At 32.0% G+C, this 20,770-nt stretch overlaps 1 pseudogene; it reads right to left on the reverse strand.

Moving 5' to 3' along the window:
- Positions 1-3,217: 3,217 nt before the first annotated feature.
- LOC132735523 (centrosomal protein of 104 kDa-like) lies at positions 3,218-20,770 on the reverse strand (annotated as a pseudogene).

Genomic DNA, 20,770 nt, shown 5'->3' on the forward strand with positions numbered 1-20,770 from the left:
GGTGTCACTATCCATCTGGGTGACTTTAATTTCAAGTTAGCTACAATAGTGCAAATGTGTATTTATACAGCCAGTCAAACAAAATGGGCCTCATATTTCTTTTTTAAAAAATGATATCTCTTAAAAAACATTGTTAAATATAATGGGTGGGATATTTTAGAACTAAGGTAAAATTTTCAAGAAGTAAAAGAAAAATCTGTGAGCGTACTGCTTTAAAATATAGTATAACCTATATAATTTATTAACTTCACTAGAATATAACAAATATTAAACATGTTTGCTATGATTATAAAGTAGCAAATTACATATTCAAATTATTCATATACACTTGTTTTTGAAAATTATAGGAATCACATACAATTTGATCATTTTTTTCTTATTTCTCATTCTTTATATCATTAACAATAACTACAAAACAAAAACAAATTTCTCTTAACAAATTTTAACATTTAAAGGCCCATTATGCCTCAGGAATGCTTTCAATTTCATTTCTCAGAAGCCTTTTATTTTTGATGCACTTTTATGATTTCCAAAAAGTAACTAAATTGGCCAAATACCTGAATATTCTATCTCTTATGTTGCTTTTTGGCAATCAGTGCAGTTATAGTTATTTATTTATTTTTTTATTATTTTTCTTATTTTTTGTATGGAAGTCAAAATACTACTTTGTTTACATTTTGTTACATTTTTGAAAAATTGATTAACGTTTAATGCTAATTTTCTTAGGTAACAAGCATCTAAAATCTCTAAAACTGTTATTTTAACATTATAAAATTCATGTTAGCAATTTCTAAACAAGTAAAAATTTATTTCTGAGGCATATTATGTCTTTAATTGAATAGTATCATAAAAAATTGAGTACTATTAAAGTTGTTTAACATGAATCAGATTTCAAAACAATAAAAAATCCATGCTCCAGAAATTTTGATGAAACACTATTAAATCTGCTGGGACTGAAATTTGCATTGTCACCAGTATAGAGCCAAGCCAGCCTGCACCTTCCTATAGTCTGACCAAGCTCTATATACTGTTAGTTGCTCAATTTTTATATTCTCATTCCTGAAATCCTTTAAACTTTGCATGAACTGATTCAAAGTGAATGGCAGAGCAAACACCTTCATTACAGAAATTCAGCATGTTCATGGTTAAGATAATAAGTACTTTTCAGAAACTAAAGTGACCAATTTTCCAGCTTTATTGGTAGAGGAAGACCTCAGGTTTCCTTTTGTGCATTATTTCATGCACAAAAAAGCACCTATTGTAAGTAGAACCACCAGAGTTCTGTAAGCTAACAGAACAGCTTCTTCACACGGAAGAATCCATAATCTGTGTCAGGATTTGAATCCACAGTGACGAGTTGCAATTGGTTTAAAGTCAAATAATTTTCACTTAACCACTCAGCCTATGGACACCCCTAAGTCAAAATATCTCCTTAATCGATGCAAAAGTCATTATTTCAAGATGCACTGTAAATTCAATAAGAATAGGCCCTTCCATCTGTTACATCTAGTTATTATTCTTCATTATCATATAATATTGTGGTCCTCAAGATTAAATAATGATAATAATTATAATAATATGTTCTCTATTGTAATAAAATAAATAGTCCGATAAATAATATATCACAAATAACATTACACAAAAATTTAACAAAAAATAAGAAATGGCAAGGAAGAACTATTAACATTTTATGTTAAAAGGAAGTCATAGTGACCTTTTATTTTAGTTGCCTGCATTTTAAACCGAAGGACAAGAGTCTAATGGGGATCACATACATGTTATTAGACCCGATTTTTCTATGAAAATGAGGGTTGTTTGTGAAAAATACTAAAAGTATTAAAATCAACTCTTCAGAAAGTCTGTCATTTCTTTTTTTAAACAAGTTTTTTTTTATCATAGTAACATAAAGTGTATTAAGCTTCATTCAAATTATAACAGGGTACTGCTTTAATAGTCTTCTTATTATATAGTTATGTTCAATCTAACAAAGCTATTTCCCTCTATTTTCCATTAAACACATAACTTTTAATAAACACAATATTATCATATAGCCTACTATTAAACCAGAGATTTTCGTAAGACCAAAATTTCGTAAAATCAATATTTTGGACTAATTGGCAAATGTAAACATTCTACAATTATTACTATAAGTTCTATTTAATTTATATCGTAGGTACTCTGCAAAAGTTTTTGCTTTATTGTGAAAATCTGAAAGTTGCAAAAAATAGCAAAACTTTAACCTCTTGCAAAAATATCTGCTTTTACAGTAACAAATGTGAGTAAAAATAGCAACATACATTTGACACATAATATATTTGTACAAATGAATGTTGATATCTCATCGATAAGTCCATTGAAAATTTTTGACACAGTTATTTGCTTGATTTTTGAATATACAATTCTATTGAATACACATATCAGCATACAGACTACACAAATAGACTACACGTATGTATTTATATGTATGAAAAATTGATATATGAAAGAATAAAATTTAAGATTTTCACTCACAACATTCATTATCACAGACTTGTGTGCAAATTTTCTTCGGTTTTTGTAACAACCAAACTTTAGACAAAAATAGAGAATAATTAATAATGTATTATGTCACTGGTAAGCAGTTTCATACAATTCATTTATGTGTATTTATTATAAGAGAAATCGAAATCACAAAAAAATAAATAAACAAATAATTAAAACTTATCAAAATGTACAATTTTTCAAAGCAAGAAAATGTACTTTTTAGTTAACATGACCAAATTGTAAGCCTGATAATTTGAGAATCTAAAATGGATAGTGGCTGCCTAAACAAACATTGCAATTGTGATAATGGGATGTTAAATTAACAATTCTTTAAAATTGTTTTTTGTAAAAAAGGCCTAACAATTTCTTTTTATAACATACATGCTCAGGTTCGATACACGGTCTAATGCAATTGATGATAATATAGTAGATAAAGCCCTATCTGATGAAAGAACACTTGGACAATAACAAAATGTTGCTGAAAACAAAACATTTTTTGAACACTGAACACAAAAATCTTAATTCTAGTGTATGAAATGTGCACCTTCAGTGGTGTAACATTTATTAAAACCAGATACTTGTATGTTTATATATGTACCTGTTAAAACCAAATGTAATTGACAACAATTCCTGAAGTATAATAAGTGTAATGGTCGCTTAGGACATAAAGTCATCAAAGTTTGATAACAAAGTGGGATTAAAAAATCTGCTCCAAAGAATTTAGGGAACCATGAGTCACAAAAAGCAGTGTTCTGATTGGCTCAGTTCAAAAACGTTTCCAGTAACAGTGACCAAGGATGTTTCAGATAGTCTTAATTGAATATGTATCGTCGAGGAGATTGTGGCCAATCACAAGTTGTGTTGTAATAAATGACATATATCTATAAACAAATAATTTAAGCGAAGCTTTGTTATTGGTCAAATTAAACTTTACAAATTGGAATCAACCAACAACATATTGATATACCATTATTAGATTTTAAGATGAGACTAAGGTAAAAACCCTAATCTTAAACATATTATATATTATTGGGCAGTCTTAAATTTTAACATAAATTAAATATCCAATCAGACATTGAAAAACTTACAAGTGGTCCATGACTTTAAGATATATAACTATTGAACTATTTTGCAGGACAAAAACTCATTATTTTAGCACTTAACTGACTATATCACTCCTAATATACTAGATAATATACTAGAGAAGATATGTAAACTCTAATAAATGGCTGGCATGTGTATAGATGTAATTTATGTATGACACCACAATCATCATATGTGTGTGTGCCTTTATCTTGGTGTCTTCTTTAATCCCTTCGGTGCAGGCTTTCCCCTTGTTGTGGCTCCACCAGCTTTCCCTGAAAAGAAAAAAAAGTAATGATATTTCATGTCTTATTATGATAAAGATCACTTGCCATACATACACAATCCTGGTATGTTGCACTTACCATTACTTCCAGTTAGCACCCATTAACCATTTTAGTCATAGAATCAAATTTCATACTTTTTGAAGGTAAGTACAGGTATGAGATTTTTTAAAACGGGAGTTAAAATACCTTCATCCCACCCTACATATATTAAAGTGACATCATGCATCCTGTTCACAGCACAAGTAAGAGTCAAAATAAGTTTACATTTTACCATATTTGCTTCAAAACATAAATCCTACTTTTAATGAATACGAGGGTTGTCCAAAAAATTCGTGCACTGCAGTTATTGTTGTGAGAGTTATTAATAAAAACAAATGAATTATATATCACTTGAAGGGGAAATCTGTCTTAAAAAAGAAAACAAGAGAAAAAGCAGAGTAACCGGCGTGCTGTGAAAAATAATTGTCATTAAGTTACCATAATAACGTAATACCGGCGCACGACAAAAATTGGGTTAGTTCATTACTGTAATTGTATCAATTGTTTGTTGATTTGCTTTTATGTTATAATTTGTTTTACTGTCAATAGAGGCATGATTGATGCAAAGTATTTTGTATTTTTTATTGTTCTTATGCAACGTACATGTAACATATTCCACCAGTGCACGAATATATTGGACAACCCTCGTCACATTCGCCTGCATTACGTAAGGACATCTGCTTGACCAGTTGTCATCGTCTACCAACTCTCAACCTTTTACAGAGCGTTTGTGCCATTTAAAAACCAGCCTTCGTGACACTTAACTTGTCCAGCTTGCGCTTTTAGGTTCTTTGTAGGTATCTGTTGGTGTTTTACCAATATTTGCACAAAAATTAATGATCGTCCGTATTTCCAGACGTTTAGCAACTGACATTTTCAACGTAATTACAGTATTGACGACCACACATAAATGTTTGTTTACGACCGTTACAAAAAGGCAAATGAAGTCATATTTTCTAGTGAGGGGAGGTTAGGAATACGTACACACACTTTTCCCTGAATTTTAACGTTTTATATGTAGTGTTTAAAGAATACCGTGATGCATCAAAGTACACTGGAGCCGCGATATAGCGCTCATGTTGGGGTCCATGATCTCAAGACAGCGTTGTATCGAGTAACTTTTTATAACGCTCATTTTGTAATTATAGCGAAAATATCGCATTACCCCACCCACCGCCGAAACATATAACGCTTGTTAGTGGAAATGATTGTTTACTTACCTTCCAATGGATATCAGTCCAAGCTTTTTTATATATTATTATTAATTATTTTGTAAAGCATTACTGAATATCTTTAATATAAACATGAAATTTACGAATTAAAAATATAAACCACGAATGAATGTTTGTAAATTTCCAGTAAAACAGCGGTGTTAGCGTGAGTAATGTGTGATCATGAAAATTGATACCTAGTGGATGGGACTAGATTAATCGTCTTTCCTGCTGTCTCTTGTGAAAAAATCAGCCATCCTCAACAACTTTTTTGCAGATAGATCGAAAGTGCATGCTTTTTAAAATTAATTGTACGCTTGGGTGATTTACTTCACTCGTCGGTGTTTGCATGTCTTAGCTAACAGTTTGATATCTGACTGATCAACAGTTCAAAATGAACAAAAGAGCGGATTAACGCTTACCTGTGTATGACTTCACACCTTCTTATCATGAGTGACGTAATTATGACTGTTTATTACACTCGACTGACACATTGAACAAGCGTTATAGTGGATAAGGTGCGGTATTGATATACATGAAAAAAAAAATTATAATCGGCGAAAAATACGATTTTTTTTTTGGGAGCCAAGGCATATGAGCGTTCTACTGAGATTAGCGCTATACCGAAGAGCGCTATATCGCGGCTCCAGTGTAATGAACTAACCCATTTTTTTTGTTGTGTGCCGGTATTACGTTACCAAGGTAACTGTATGACGATTCTTTTTCACGACATGCCGGTTACACGTTTTTTTCTTTTGTTTTCTTATTTGAGACATATCTCCCCTTCAAGTGATATATAATTCATGTTTTTCTATCAATAACTCTCACGACAATAACTGCAGTGCACAAATTTTTTGGACAACCGTCATATTCAATAACCGACATGGCATACAGGAAATTTCTGCAAATAGGCTTTGCATGTATCGGTTATACTCAGCTGATAAAAAGAGTTGGACAGTCTTTTTATATTTTATTCTAAACATTTCTTAGTATCCATATTTGGTCAAACACAATTAAATAAGTCAATGTTTTGTAATACATGTATATCTCTAACTTTACTCCACTTGCCACCGAAAACATGACGGAGACCATGACTTTATGTTTGCATCAGCTAAATCTATATATATATCCTCATTCTGCAGGAGAAGAAATCTGAAAGTAAAATTACCTTGTGGTTTATTTAGTGCCAACAGACGTCTAGGATTTTGCTTACAGCCATCTTTTGCCATAAGATGGTTCTTCCAGCCATCCTCGCCTGATATGTGGTTTTGATGACATAATGGACAATGGTTCATCCCTGATTTGGCGGCTGTAAAATAACAAAACATTCATTTTTATAAATATTAATAGTTAATAATACAAAGTATCAATTGTACAATTAAAGACAGTTGTTTGATAAATACATGTACATTAAAACTAGTCCTGTGTTAGAAGAAATGCTAGGAGCAAATATCACATATAAAACTTGTCACTTAATGCCACTTCTTTTACCACTATTATTAACAAAAGCCCCGCATGCAGTGTTAACCGTAATTATGCTCCCCTGTTAAAAAGGGGCATAACTCCAAAAACACTGCTCTCAAAATTAGGCCCCTTGTCAAACAACTGCACCTAAAAATGTCATGATAAGCCAGTATTCCAAGTTCTTTGTTGATATCTTTTGAAATGTTTGAATAATGGGATACATTAAAGTTTTTGAACAACATCACTGTTGACAACAACAATGCAGCAGTAATCATAATATCTTAATGTTTTCTTCCAAACATTTAAGCTAAAAATTATCTCAAAACAGAACTAGTTACTAATGATACCTCCAAAAAGATCTTTCTCTAATTTTCCTCAAAACTTTTCTATATACAAGATTTGACTGCATGTCTATGTTTCAAATAAATACTCAAACTTACATTAAAAAAACATAATAAATATAATTAACAAGAGCCACCGCCGGGCGGGGGCAACGCTCGACTTTTTACTTTATCTACAAGCAAACAAAGAAATGTTTGAACAAAAACTTAATGTTTCCTTTTTTATAAAATTAATCAGTCTGTCTTGTCACATTAGTTTTGTCTTGTATTTTAAATAGAAGCACGCAATACTATAAATAGAAAATTCTTAAAATAGAAACACGCAATTCTATAAAAAGAAACATGCAATTCTATAAATAGAAAATTCTATAAATAGATTCATGTGGTGGAGTCACGTGGTGACAAATGGTGGAGTCACATGGTGGGTCACGTGGTGGGGTCACGTGGTAGAGTCACGTAGAAGTCATGTGGTGCAGTCACATGGTGGAGTCACGTGGTGGAGTCACGTGGTGGAGTCACGTAGTGGAGTCACGTGGTGAAGTCACATGGTGATGTCACGTGGTAGTCACTTGGATGAGTCATGTGGTGGTGTCACGTGGTGGTGTCACATGGTGGAGTCTTAGTTATGTTTTGTTATAATATTAAGTTGATTCCTTCAATAATAGCAAAGTTGCAGCCAGTTACAGCCAAAAAAATGAAAATTTCAATAATTTGACCTTCAAAGTCAAGGTCATTTATGAGTGAAGGTCAAGGTCTGTCTGGCTATTTTTAAGGGATATCCTTCAAGATTATTATGTTCAAGTTTGAAGACAATCCATTCAAAAATAACAAAGTTACAGCCAAAAACAGCATGAACAAGCAAAATTTGGACTTTTAACCTTGAAGGTCAAGGTCATTTATGGATGAAGGTCAAGGTTAGTGTGGTCTACTGAAAGGTCTTGTCCTACGGGTTGTTGTGGCCAAGTATGAAGACAATACACCAAGAAATAAAAAAGTTATGATCCAGGTACAAGTTTGCGGACGGCACAACAACGGCAACGGCGCCGCGACTATAACAATACCTCTACTTTTTTTTTCAAAAAAAAACAAGAGCTGTCGGTAGGACAGCAACGCTCGACAATTCTTAGTGCTTGATAGTAAAAAAAATGCTTGATACAATTACCTCCTCCTGTTAACAGGTTGGGGTAATGATGGTGAACAAGTGTGCAAAGTTTCAAAGCCATATGTCAATGGACTTTGAAAATATTTGAACTATTACAAAAACTTTAACTTAAATTCTAAGTCAAACAAGAACTGTCGGAGGACAGTAACGCTCGACTATTCGAAAATTTGTCACAAGGGTGTTTCATTGAGTATAATAATGCTTACCTATATGAATACATAAAATTGTCCGAAAAGGTACAAACTCTTCAAGTTTCAATACATTCCCTTCAGTAGTTATGGAGAGACAAGCTTACATGCAAAAACTTTACCAAGAATTCATGAGTCGAAAAAGGGGCATAATTATGCAAAAAAAGCAAATCAGAGTTATGGGACTTGTACCAATCATCTTAGATAATCACAGAGACCAAGTGTGTGAAGTTTCAATCCATTCCCTTCAGTAGTTATGGAGATACCAGCTTACATGCAAAAACTTAACCAAGAATTTCTAAGTCGAAAAAGGGGCATAATTATGTTAAAAAGCAAATCAGAGTTATGGGACTTGTGCCAATCATCTTAGATAATCACAGAGAACAAGTGTGTGAAGTTTCAATCCATTCCTTCAGTAGTTATGGAGATACCAGCTTACATGCAAAAACTTAACCAAGAATTTCTAAGTCGAAAAAGGGGCATAATTATGTGAAAAAGCAAATCAGAGTTATGGGACTTGTGGCAATTATCTTAGATAATCACAGAGAACAAGTGTGTGAAGTTTCAATCCATTCCCTTCAGTAGTTATGGAGATACCAGCTTACACGCAAAAACTTAACCAAGAATTTCTAAGTCGAAAAAGGGGCATAATTATGTAAAAAAGCAAATCAGAGTTATGGGACTTGTGCCAATCATCTTAGATAATCACAGAGAACAAGTGTGTGAAGTTTCAATCAATTCCCTTCAGTAGTTATGGAGATAACAGCTTACATACAAAAACTTAACCAAGAATTTCTAAGTCGAAAAAGGGGCATAATTATGAAAAAAGCAAATCAGAGTTATGGGACTTGTGCCAATCATCTTAGATAATCACAGAGAACAAGTGTGTGAAGTTTCAATCCATTCCCTTCAGTTGTTATGGAGATACCAGCTTACATACAAAAACTTAACCAAGAATTTCTAAGTCGAAAAAGGGGCATAATTATAAAAAAAAGCAAATCAGAGTTATGGGACTTGTGCCAATCATCTTAGATAATCACAGAGAACAAGTGTGTGAAGTTTCAATCCATTCCCTTCAGTAGTTATGGAGATACCAGCTTACATACAAAAACTTAACCAAGAATTTCTAAGTCGAAAAAGGGGCATAATTATGAAAAAAAGCAAATCAGAGTTATGGGACTTGTGCCAATCATCTTAGATAATCACAGAGAACAAGTGTGTGAAGTTTCAATCCATTCCCTTCAGTAGTTATGGAGATACAAGCTTACATACAAAAACTTAACCACAGGGACGCCGACGCCGACGCCGACAAATGGGTGACTGCATTAGCTCGATTATTCTGCGAATAGTCGAGCTAAAAAGGGGCATAATTCTGTCAAAATGCTTGATACAGTTACCTCCTCCTGTTTATAGGTTGGGATAATGATGGTGAACAAGTGTGCAAAGTTTCAAAGCCATATGTCAATGGACTTTGAAAATATTTGAACTATTACAAAAACGTTAACGTAAATTCTAAGTCAAAAAAGGGGCATAATTCTGTCAAAATGCTTGATACAGTTACCTCCTCCTGTTTACAGGTTGGGGTCATGATGGTGAACAAGTGTGCCAAGTTTCAAAGCCATATGTCAATGGACTTTGAAAATATTTGAACTATTACAAAAACTTTAACATAAGTGGTTACGCCGACGCGGACACCAACGCCGACGCTCGGGTGACTACAACAGCTCTACTTATTCTTATCGAATAGTCGAGCTAAAAAGTCAGCTAATAAAACGTTTTTAATTTGCTAAACAATGATTCAACTTCTCCAACTTTCATAAATTAATATGGTTATTCAATAAAGAATGCCATAATAAAAGGCTTTAATTTTCTGAGTGATAAAATGATTGCATTTCTAAGACATTATGGGCCTTTAATCACATTACAAGAAAAATAGGTTGCTTGTACCGTTACAAGCTTTCTCGGCCACGTGCTGCTCGTGTTCAGGTTTAGTTATGGCTTCAGTACATCGGTTACACTTGGCGTAGTTAGATTTGGCCTCACATTCTGTCAGCAAATGATCTGTGTAGCTGGCAATTTCCACAACCTGAAATTATCAATCATGTCAAAAATGAAAAAAAAAATGTTAAATAACAAATTTGTGCAGGCAACTAGTTAATTTTGCAGCTTTTTCTGAATTTAAAAATATAAATGCTAACTTATTCCAAACAAGAAATACAGATATACTAGCTCAAGATATCATGAATGCTAAGGACTTGAACTTAACCTTCAATTAATCATGGAATAATTTGTAGCCATGTACTTAAAATGTTGGGCTTTCAATGTAGGGATAAGGTTCATGCCCTACTATGGTCACAACCAGGTGCCCTCTTGAGACACCAGTCCTGGTTAGTTCAATTAAACAAGACTAAACAATGACTATCCCATAATCTACTAGACCTGTAGTAGCCTCTACTAACCTTTGCCACCAGTATAGAGCCAAACCAGGCCATATCTCTATGTAGTCTGACTAGGTTCTATAATGTTGGTAGCCCACTTTTTGTATTTTAATACTGAAATCCCTTACAAATTGAATGGAATGTTCTAATTTAAAACTATTCAATTCCATTACACAAATTCAGCTGGTTTAAGGGTAAGTATAAGTTGCACTCATTTCATAATGTACTTGAAGAAACATATTTATACTACTCATCCATAGCAAACCTTCTCAAGCTCTCTCTCTCTCTACTCAGCCTTAACTATAGGTCATATATTAAATAGTATATTATGTAAAAACGCATTTACATTCAACAAAATAAAAGACACACAATAAATATACTTAATCAACAGTTCTGAACCATACCTTTAATTAATAGCATAAATGAGTTTTTTAATTGACTGAAAAAATTAACACTTCTGACTGCCACAAATACATGTACATTGGCGATACACAATATTTTCTAATAATATTTGTACATGGCTAGGATATTGTTTGGACGTTGAAAATACTTTAAATTAATGTAAATAAAAATTATGTTTACATAACTAGACTTCTTGTTTTGAATTGGCAATATAATTACATAGTAATGGAAAACCATTATATACCTGTTTGCAATTGGCACAACGTTTCAACATCGGACAATTTTTCCAGTAATGCAGATCTAAACCTTCCTCTGTGAAACTAGAATTCTTCTCTCCGCAGAATATACATATACTGAAAAATAAATAGTTCCATGCAATCATCACTGTTCATGTTTCTTTTCCAATTCATCATTGTTTGCTTGGTCATATCAACACTGTAAAGATCACACTGGTAGCATGGCTGAGTGGTTAACACATCAGACTAGTAATCTAAGGATTTGCCACCTCGGTTCAAACCCTCGAGCAAGAAACTTTACATAAACTGCTCAGTACCTATAAGTTTATAGCTTCCTACACAATGAAATAAAAACAAATTCTGTATAAACAACAGATCACACTGGCAACTTTCTAGCTTTTCTTAGACTAAGATTCAATATTCCAGTAATAATTTACAAGTTATGTGCCAAAAATGAATGATTTTACAGTATTTATCACCATATATCTACTGTGTGACTGTGCAGTACATGCAGCAAGGGCTATTTTTGTATATTTTGACCTTTTCTGGCTAATTTACATGGATTGTAAGTGCCATTTTAAATGTATGTTTAGATAACTTTCTTAGTTCACTACACAATATTTTACTTTCAAATACATTTTTAAATACATTTTCAAAATTTTCATTAAAATTAGCATCAATCTGAAGGCATGCTGCTATAAGTCTAGTAGCATGTGACAGTAACCGGTGATCAGATAATTAACTGAAATCACATAATTATATTTATGAAAGCTACTTACTTGTCCATGTTATAAACTGATGTATCATCATCAGGGTCGGGCTTAGGTTTTGTCTTAGGAGCTGCTTTCCCTCCTTTCTGTAAAATTCATCATATTAACACTAATTCATTAATTTGTCACACAATTTTGAACAAATAAACCTACACTATTTCTTCCTCTATACAAAGTACAAATTTTAAACGATAGGCAAAATGTAATTCATGATCAAAAGCTATGTATAAAATAAATATGGACAAAAATGCTGATGTTCCGAATAAAAGTTAACGTCTACATATTACATAGCTTTGAAAATTTACTTAAATTTAATCAAGATTATTTCTTATCATTATAACTGATTTTTAAACAATCAAAATTATCTTAAAGTTAAAAGTTAAATTCCTTTTGTTCTATTTTTATCAAAACAAGTTGTTTTTTTTAATACAACTTCAAATTATAACTACTCATACCTTAAGACCTTTTTTAGCGTCAGCTTTTAGTACATTTTCATCAACAGGCTGCAATATGACAAAATTACAAAATCAGACATATAGATGTATACAGTATAAAGACAAAGGTATGTCAATAGTGGGACATATAAATTGTTTAAATCAAACAGATATTGAGTGTAGATTATATACTAAATTTATTTATTGAACTAAATAAAAATTTACAGTCTGGACACTAATGTTGTGCAAGTGGGGACACACAGACAGATGGACGGTGCATTTTTATTATGCCACCTTTAAAAAAAAACATATTATGCCAGCTACTGGAGACCTTTTTTCATGGACATGTATCTAGTAGTATCACACTATCAGAGCACTCAATCATGCTACATTTGTATAAACAAAAATCTCTTTCAAGATTCCACTATTAGACTATGGAAGCAACATAATTTTACTGCTTAAATTTTTTTTAAAGTATTTCATTACATATAGCTTTATACATTTTAATATTATTGACTTTAAAACCAAACATAACACTAAGAAAGCGGGTGGTGGCCTAGTGGTTAAGATGTCTACCTCACAACCTAGGGATCATTGGTTTGAGCCATACTTGGGTCAAGACCATGTTTCTTCATATGACACCAGTCCTTGTTGGTTCTAGGAAGCGGACTCCAAAGTGATTTATATAAGTTGCAAGAACTTGTTTTGGAATCAAGCTTAAAAAAATATGTTTAAACTAACACTAAGAATAATCTGCATTATTTAAGATTGTAAACAATTTATAAAAGTGCAGTTCTGATTCGCTGATTTGCATTTGCGACACTAGTCCACAAAAAGATGTGTAGACCGTTAAAAGATAGACATATAAATTATTCTAGCCAGTCACATACAATATGATGATTATACACATATGTTTCTATAACAAAAAAATAGCTTTTCCTAACCTGGAATGATATATTACTTTTTGTAAGTCTGATAAGCACATTATAATACTGCACGTTTGTAATGTCATTTTTCATTGAATAATCACGACATTCATATAGTTTTATATACATGGCTGCTTTCATTATGTAAAAACAATTGCATATTGTCTGTAAAGTAGGAAGTTTGCTGTATTATAAAATCATAATGAAAATTCCCTACAGGTTATATGGCCGTATATATACAATTGTTCGCACTATAACCTTTCCCTTGTGGCTCGGTTATATATGCAAACAACCCATTATATAGGACCATATAACCAGTTGGGAATCTTATAACTAATAACATAAGTATATAACTGAATAATGTAGCATACCGCTTTTCCTGAAGCCATATCTTTAAGTTGTTGTAATTGTCGTTGTAACCCTTCTATTTCTTGTTGTTTTTTACTCTCTTCCTCTGCCTTTTGTCTCTATAATATAAAATATTACAATATAATATAAAACATTGTAATACAGGGATCTTTTTTGGCTCATTTTATTGCCGATATTCGGGCATATTCCCAATTGAAAATAGATAGTATATTATTTGCCCAATCCACAGTAAAAAATTCCCAATTGAAAGTTACAAATTAAAAATACTAAATAGCAAATTCTAAGAACTAAGAAGGGCTTCTTCACTGTTATGCTGCTTAACTGTTTGAAGATCCCATCCTAGACAGTGATCTTTGCATTTATTTAATCACTGCAAAATTTAAGTCATGCATTTTTTCGCAATTTTTAACAAAACATCACTGAAATTCCAAATTCCAAGGTATGGGTCATGTTTCAAAAATCCTGGAAAAGAACCCATGCTAAATATAATAAATAATATTACTATTGAAACTAAATATCAAATAAGCATGGATTCTAACTTCCTTTTAGCATTAAAAAATTTAATATGGGCATGTCTATTATCTTTAGTTGTGGACAAAACTGATCATCATTTTTTTAGGGAAAATTTCAAAATAAATTCTCACTGAAGAGCAAACAGTGCAGACTATGTTCAGATGGTAAGGACATGTCAGCTGATCTTGGTCTGCACTGGTTACAGCGGTAGATTCAGTAGTCACCACAAGACTTAAGGTTAAGTTATTGATAAAATAAACTGAGTTACAAAATCTGATAATACATATGTTTCAGGGCTTTTATTTATTTCACTTGAAAAGAGAAACTTCATTAACTAGAAAGGATATTAAATTCTTATACTAGGTATACAGCTGACCTAAAGAAACTGAGTGGCTCAACACAGAATCCAAACCCATCCCAATCTTGCTCAGATATCTGATTTAATGGAATTAATCACCGGTATACCTACATAACTTGAAAGGGCTAAATGCTGACTTTTAAATTTAGCAAGAAAATGGTGCTGTAAATATTTCCTTAGCATAATTACCTTAATATCAGATTTGCTTGGTTTTCCATCAATCTGGTCAAAATATTCAAATAACAATCTCCACATTGTATTCTTGCGTGTTTTCTCGTCATCTACAGGGAGATAATCCTTCACCGGTTGACCTACTTCCTTGTATAATGCTATAAATAAATCAATATAATAATATTTTTTTTTGTTGTTTGCTTCATTTTACGCCTTTTTCCAACAGAATTTCAGTCATATAGGCGGGTAGTTTCCTAACCATCGTTCCTGGAGAGTTACACCACTACTAGACTACCTTCCTCCACGCTAAACTACGAAAGCATCTCCCGGGGATCGAACCCATGCCAGAGAGGTAACTGGATTAGAAGTCATCTACTCTAATCCCTCGACCACGGAGGCGGTTACATGTAAAATGTAATTCATGCTATAAATAAATCTATACAAAATGTAATTGGTTGACCTATTTCTTGTAAAATCAATATAAAAATGTTATTTATGCTTTAAATAAATCAATATAAAAAATATAATTCATGTATAATTTTCATTTGTTTGAACTGCAAGTTATTTCTATACTTCGTCTAGTTTTCTACAGAGGTTTTAAATTGTAACTATAAATAAACACATGTTAAAAATGTGTGTGCATTGATCTCTGTTACATTTTTGTTCATCTTTTTCCATCAATTTAACCAGGGATTACCAATGATACAAATTCTATTGTGATAAAAATATCCAGGACAAACTATTTAAATACTATATAAAATCTATGTTTGAAAATCTTTTTTTTAAATCTTTTATCTGGCCTAGATGCATGTTTGTCAGTTATTTATTTATTTATATATGTAATGTGATAAAAAAACAAGCAAAATCTACCTTTAACTATTCTCTCAGCCACAAGTCTTACATCTGCAGACGTATGCTGTAACGCAACCACACAGAAATTCATTATATTGTCCGTCGTCAGACCACTGAAATAATAACAGGTTAATTTGATTGTAATATTTAAGTAATATCAACACTGTGACCATTATAAGGTTTATTTTGTTTGATTTGTTTTAATACCAATTTCAACAAACTTTTGGTCATATCTTGGGCAGTTTGTCCATCCTACTGCTTTCCTAGATATCTTTCTGGTTATTACATTTTTTTCTCTGTAACACACTAATTATCACACATAATTTCTAAATCAGCTGTGAATGACAAGTGACAATAAGAATCAATGTCTGAGATCAGTTGTCAAGGATAAATATTGCCTCGCCAAAGGATTGAACCTTGGACCACTGGATTACTAATGTGATGCTAACTCTACTGAGATAAGCACGCAAACTGGTATCCTGTATTGCATTTTGAAATGCCTCTTGTAACAGTTCAGGCAATGATATCATGAACCCCGCTGAGTAAAGTCTTATTTATTAAACTATGCCAGCGCCCCCGCTTATTAGCTTGTTTTCACTCCGCACCCCCTGCCATTTTAACTTGTTTATTCTCTACTTTTCGCTTGACAGGGTCACAGGGCAAAAACACAAATCAAACAAATCAGCCACCATTACATTTACCTTCTTGAGTCTTTTATGCCAAGTTGTTCATACAGTGCCTCCACAATCTCGGCTCTTCTTTGAGCCAGTCTAGGTGCAGGGTTACCTTTCCATGCCTTCACACACTCATGTGGAACTACCATTGTAGGCTAAAATAAAAAAGATGTTTGTTTTGCAATTAGGACCAAAAAATACATTAATAATTTTTTTCAATTCGGTTATTTAACAATCGGTTCCAGTAATGAAAGAAAGAAATTTTAAAACTTTCAATATACGTAATTACTATCAGATCGTAAAAGGAAACTTTTAAGAAAAAAAGGTTTTATTTTTTAAAAAAAAAGGAAACTTTTAAGAAAAAAAGTTTTATTTTTTTAACATAACGATCTAATCAAGTACTGAAAGAATCAAATTTTTAAAACTTTTAAAGGGATATTCAGGCAAAATAATGACAAAAATATTAAAATGATCTTATGTACTCAAATCACGCTAAAATGACTTTTCTTGAAGTTTCAGCATGAATTTCTGTTTAAATTCTATATATTTTGGGTTTGAAGCGTAAATATATCTATATATGTTGAACAAAATTTAGACGCCAATAGAATCACCAAATAGTTTTTAAACAAGTCAGGTGACTTGACCAAACCCTTGAAGTTACAATAACAGATATTGTGGATATTGTATGATTGAAACAAGCCTAAGTCATGCATTTGACATGTTCTTGAACGTTTCCAGAGTTCACTTTGACAACTATTGTGAAATGCTAGCGCTCTAACCTGACCCACGCGGGTCAAGTTAGGAAACCACCATTTTATTCTTTATATGGAGAAAAGTTTTGTTCCTTTGACTGCCTAATATATTCATTTTGGGGGCATTTACAGAATAATTAATGAAAAATTCAAAACTAAGAAATGAAAATTTTGCCTGTGTCTCCCTTTAAATGTGCTCAATTTACTATCAAATTGTACATGAAAACTGAAAACATTACCTTCACTGTGGGAAACTCTGCCATTTCATAAATAAAATTCTTTGCATCATCTCGATTTCTCACAGCCTACAAAGAGAAAAAATTGCCTTCAGTAAATATAAACATTGACCAAAAAGATGTGCATAATGTATGCAAGCCTTCAATATGTTATGCCAAGACATTGACAATTAAAATATCTATACTTTAAGTCAGTTATATTCACAGATGATTATCATATAAAATAATGAATGGTCAGGACACAGGGAGAGTGATAACTATGTTACATATAAAGATGATAACATAAAAATATAATCATACCTCTGTAATACCATATGAGTTTTCAACCTTTTAATTTAACTTTTATTTCACTATACTCACTTTACATATCAAAACTTCAAAATTTGTTTAACAATTTTCATATTACAGTTAAATACCATGGGTGTATCAGAAGTGTATTTCTGAAGATTTTTTTAAAGATGTTTTACTACTTCTTCACATATAAATAATTCAAAACAAGTGGAGAACAAATCAAAATTTTTATCCACTAAACATTGCAAACAACATACACCTCTCTAAAATAGCACCACACACCTCTCTAAAACTTACATTCTAATTCTTAATTTAAACACTACTTCATCAAGTTTAGTCTGAAATACACATATATGTAAAGGACAAAATGTTGATAATCAAAATACTCACAGTATCTCCACTTTTATGTAGTAAACTTGGAAGAGTTCTCTCGACTGTGGTCATAGTGTCAGCTTTAACGAGTCTAAAATTCAAAAATATTTGAATTCATAACAATAATGTACATCAAAACGTGGAATGCTTTAAATTCACAATGTTCAAATTTCATGTTCTTTTTCCCAAACAATATATTTTCCCTTATTAGATTATAATAATTCATGATTTTAGGTCATCATCATTATTATCCCAAATTCAAAAGTGTTGCTGAATAAGTAAGATATTCTCAATTTTGCACACACAATAACTATGAATTTGTGGAGAAATTGATTCTCAAATATTAACGAAAAAATTAATCTGATACAAATAAAACCAGTTCTTCAGTTATACACAGCAGCCAGCTCAAAATTGTTTCTTGTATAAGTTTATATTTGGTACTTTGTAGTCTCAATGAAAAGCTACATTACATTATTTTTTTATCTATAAGTTATAGTAAACTTAATACGAAATACTTTATATATAAAGATGCTGTGACACTTTCTCTGACCTTAAGGTCAAGGTGACTCAGATGTCAAAGTAATATTTCAATATTGCAAAATAAAAGAAGTAAATTTGCTAAGCAATATCTAAATTAACACAGAGATGACGTAAGAAGAAATGAGTACATTTTTCGTTGAGGACTTAATCTCATGAACACTAACGATATCATATGATAAAGAGATTTTAAAATTTACTATTCACATTAATATAGTGCAGGCATATGACAGTACAACATTCATTACAGTTTATTACTATAGTGTATAACAATATCACTTACTTGTGTTTGTTTATAAATTCAGTGAGTATCATTTTTAGCAGCATTAAACCAGCTTTGAACACCTGTAATCATAAAACACATCAGAACTGACAATACATTTGATGCGTGATTTTATCACAAGACACATGTATTACAATGCTAAAAGAAAAGTACTACTAGTTATTTTATTTTCTCATTTACATTTTCTTCCTTTGGTTTGCATTACTTTAAACATATTTATTATCTATGCTACATGTGCTAGATTGCTAAACAAGTTCTTGCAACTTATATTGAACACTTTTAAGTCCGTTTCCTGGAACCAACCAGTATCCGGTGTCATATGAAGAAACATGGATGATTAGGGCTCAAATGTGGATCAATGGGTTGAGAGGCAGACACCTTAATCACAAGGCCACCACCACTCCCCATTTGATTTGAAGTCACACTGAGCCAGAGTGTAAATGTCATGCTACAACTTTCCAAGCTATTCTGGTGAAGTGCCTCCTCTGATCATCATTTCTAGTACAAGCAGGCACCCAGTACAAACATGGCCAGTTCTACTAGGAGAACAACCTTAATTCATTGCTTTTTCTAGCTATATAACACCAAATCAAACTGAAGAAAGGTTAAATAACAAAGATATTATGACCAATACAATTAATGATAAACAAAATCACATGAAGAAAACTGATTTAAAAAAATTATCAAAATAATTGATTATTTCAAATGTGTATCGATTATTGATCGACAGAAAAATATCAATGATGCATCGATATAATTTCTATCGATGACAGCTCTATTAATAATTAACTACATTAATGATCATAAACATTGATCACTTACAGCATAGACTTTGTCAGTTATTGCTTTCTTGATAAGAAGAGAGATGCTCGAAGCATGGTACGTGCATCGTCTTTATTTCCCGTCGATAATTCCTGCATCTGTTTATATACAGCAGTAACGCATCTTCTCTGTACGACCAGGTCTTTGAATAAGCTTTGGGATACCTGTAAAGTAACAGAACTTTATTTTAAAGCATGAAACAAAAAATGGTTAACTTAAACAGTGCAGACCTGATAATCAGATAGCAAAGATGTGTCGGCTAATCTTGATCTGCACTGTTCACATGGGTTAAATCAGTTCCTATCAGCAGGCTACCCTTAATAAATAAAGTTTAATCTCAAACAATTGAATACACACAGATATTTTCTAGGAATAAATTATGTCTTCTTTAAAAGCCATTATCCAATACAACCAATTCAATATGAGGCTCAAACCTAACAATGAGTATAATGAATAGACAAATACTGACCAGAGGTTCTCCAATACATCAACAGCAGCAGACGCTTCTCTCATATCCTTCTCTGACAGGGGTTCAGGTTCACCGGTTATACCCCCAACGGCTGAGTCCGGTGGTGGCTCTACGGGATCCTCGTCCGGTACAACCGATGGTCTAAAATAATAACATAGAAGTACATCTTATTTGAGGAAATTTTACACGTTAAAGTAAAGATGATATTAAACTTATTTTATGATAAAGACTCAATATAATAATTGAAGCACATCTTTTGTCGTTGAGGGCTATTAAAAAAATTTTATCAAATTTATTGTTCAAACTATTAATTGTTTATAAGTACCAAAAGGATAAGGAAAATTTACAGAAAAGGTAAATATTTGCTATGAGATACTTTTTATCTTGAACAATACAATTTATTTTATCAATTTTTCAAGAGCTGAATTTATCATCAAATCATTTTTTTCAAGCTAGAAAAGAAATCAAAAAGCAATAAATACTTGATTACAGTTACTTTTAAATTTTTGAAATTTGTCTCCAATGTAAGTCTTGATTGATATACCGTAGTAATAAAATTAAACTCAT

This window comes from Ruditapes philippinarum, unplaced genomic scaffold (genome assembly GCF_026571515.1).
Source record: "Ruditapes philippinarum isolate M1 unplaced genomic scaffold, ASM2657151v2 ctg5578_1_1_1_1, whole genome shotgun sequence".
Taxonomy (NCBI): Eukaryota; Metazoa; Mollusca; class Bivalvia; order Venerida; family Veneridae; genus Ruditapes; species Ruditapes philippinarum.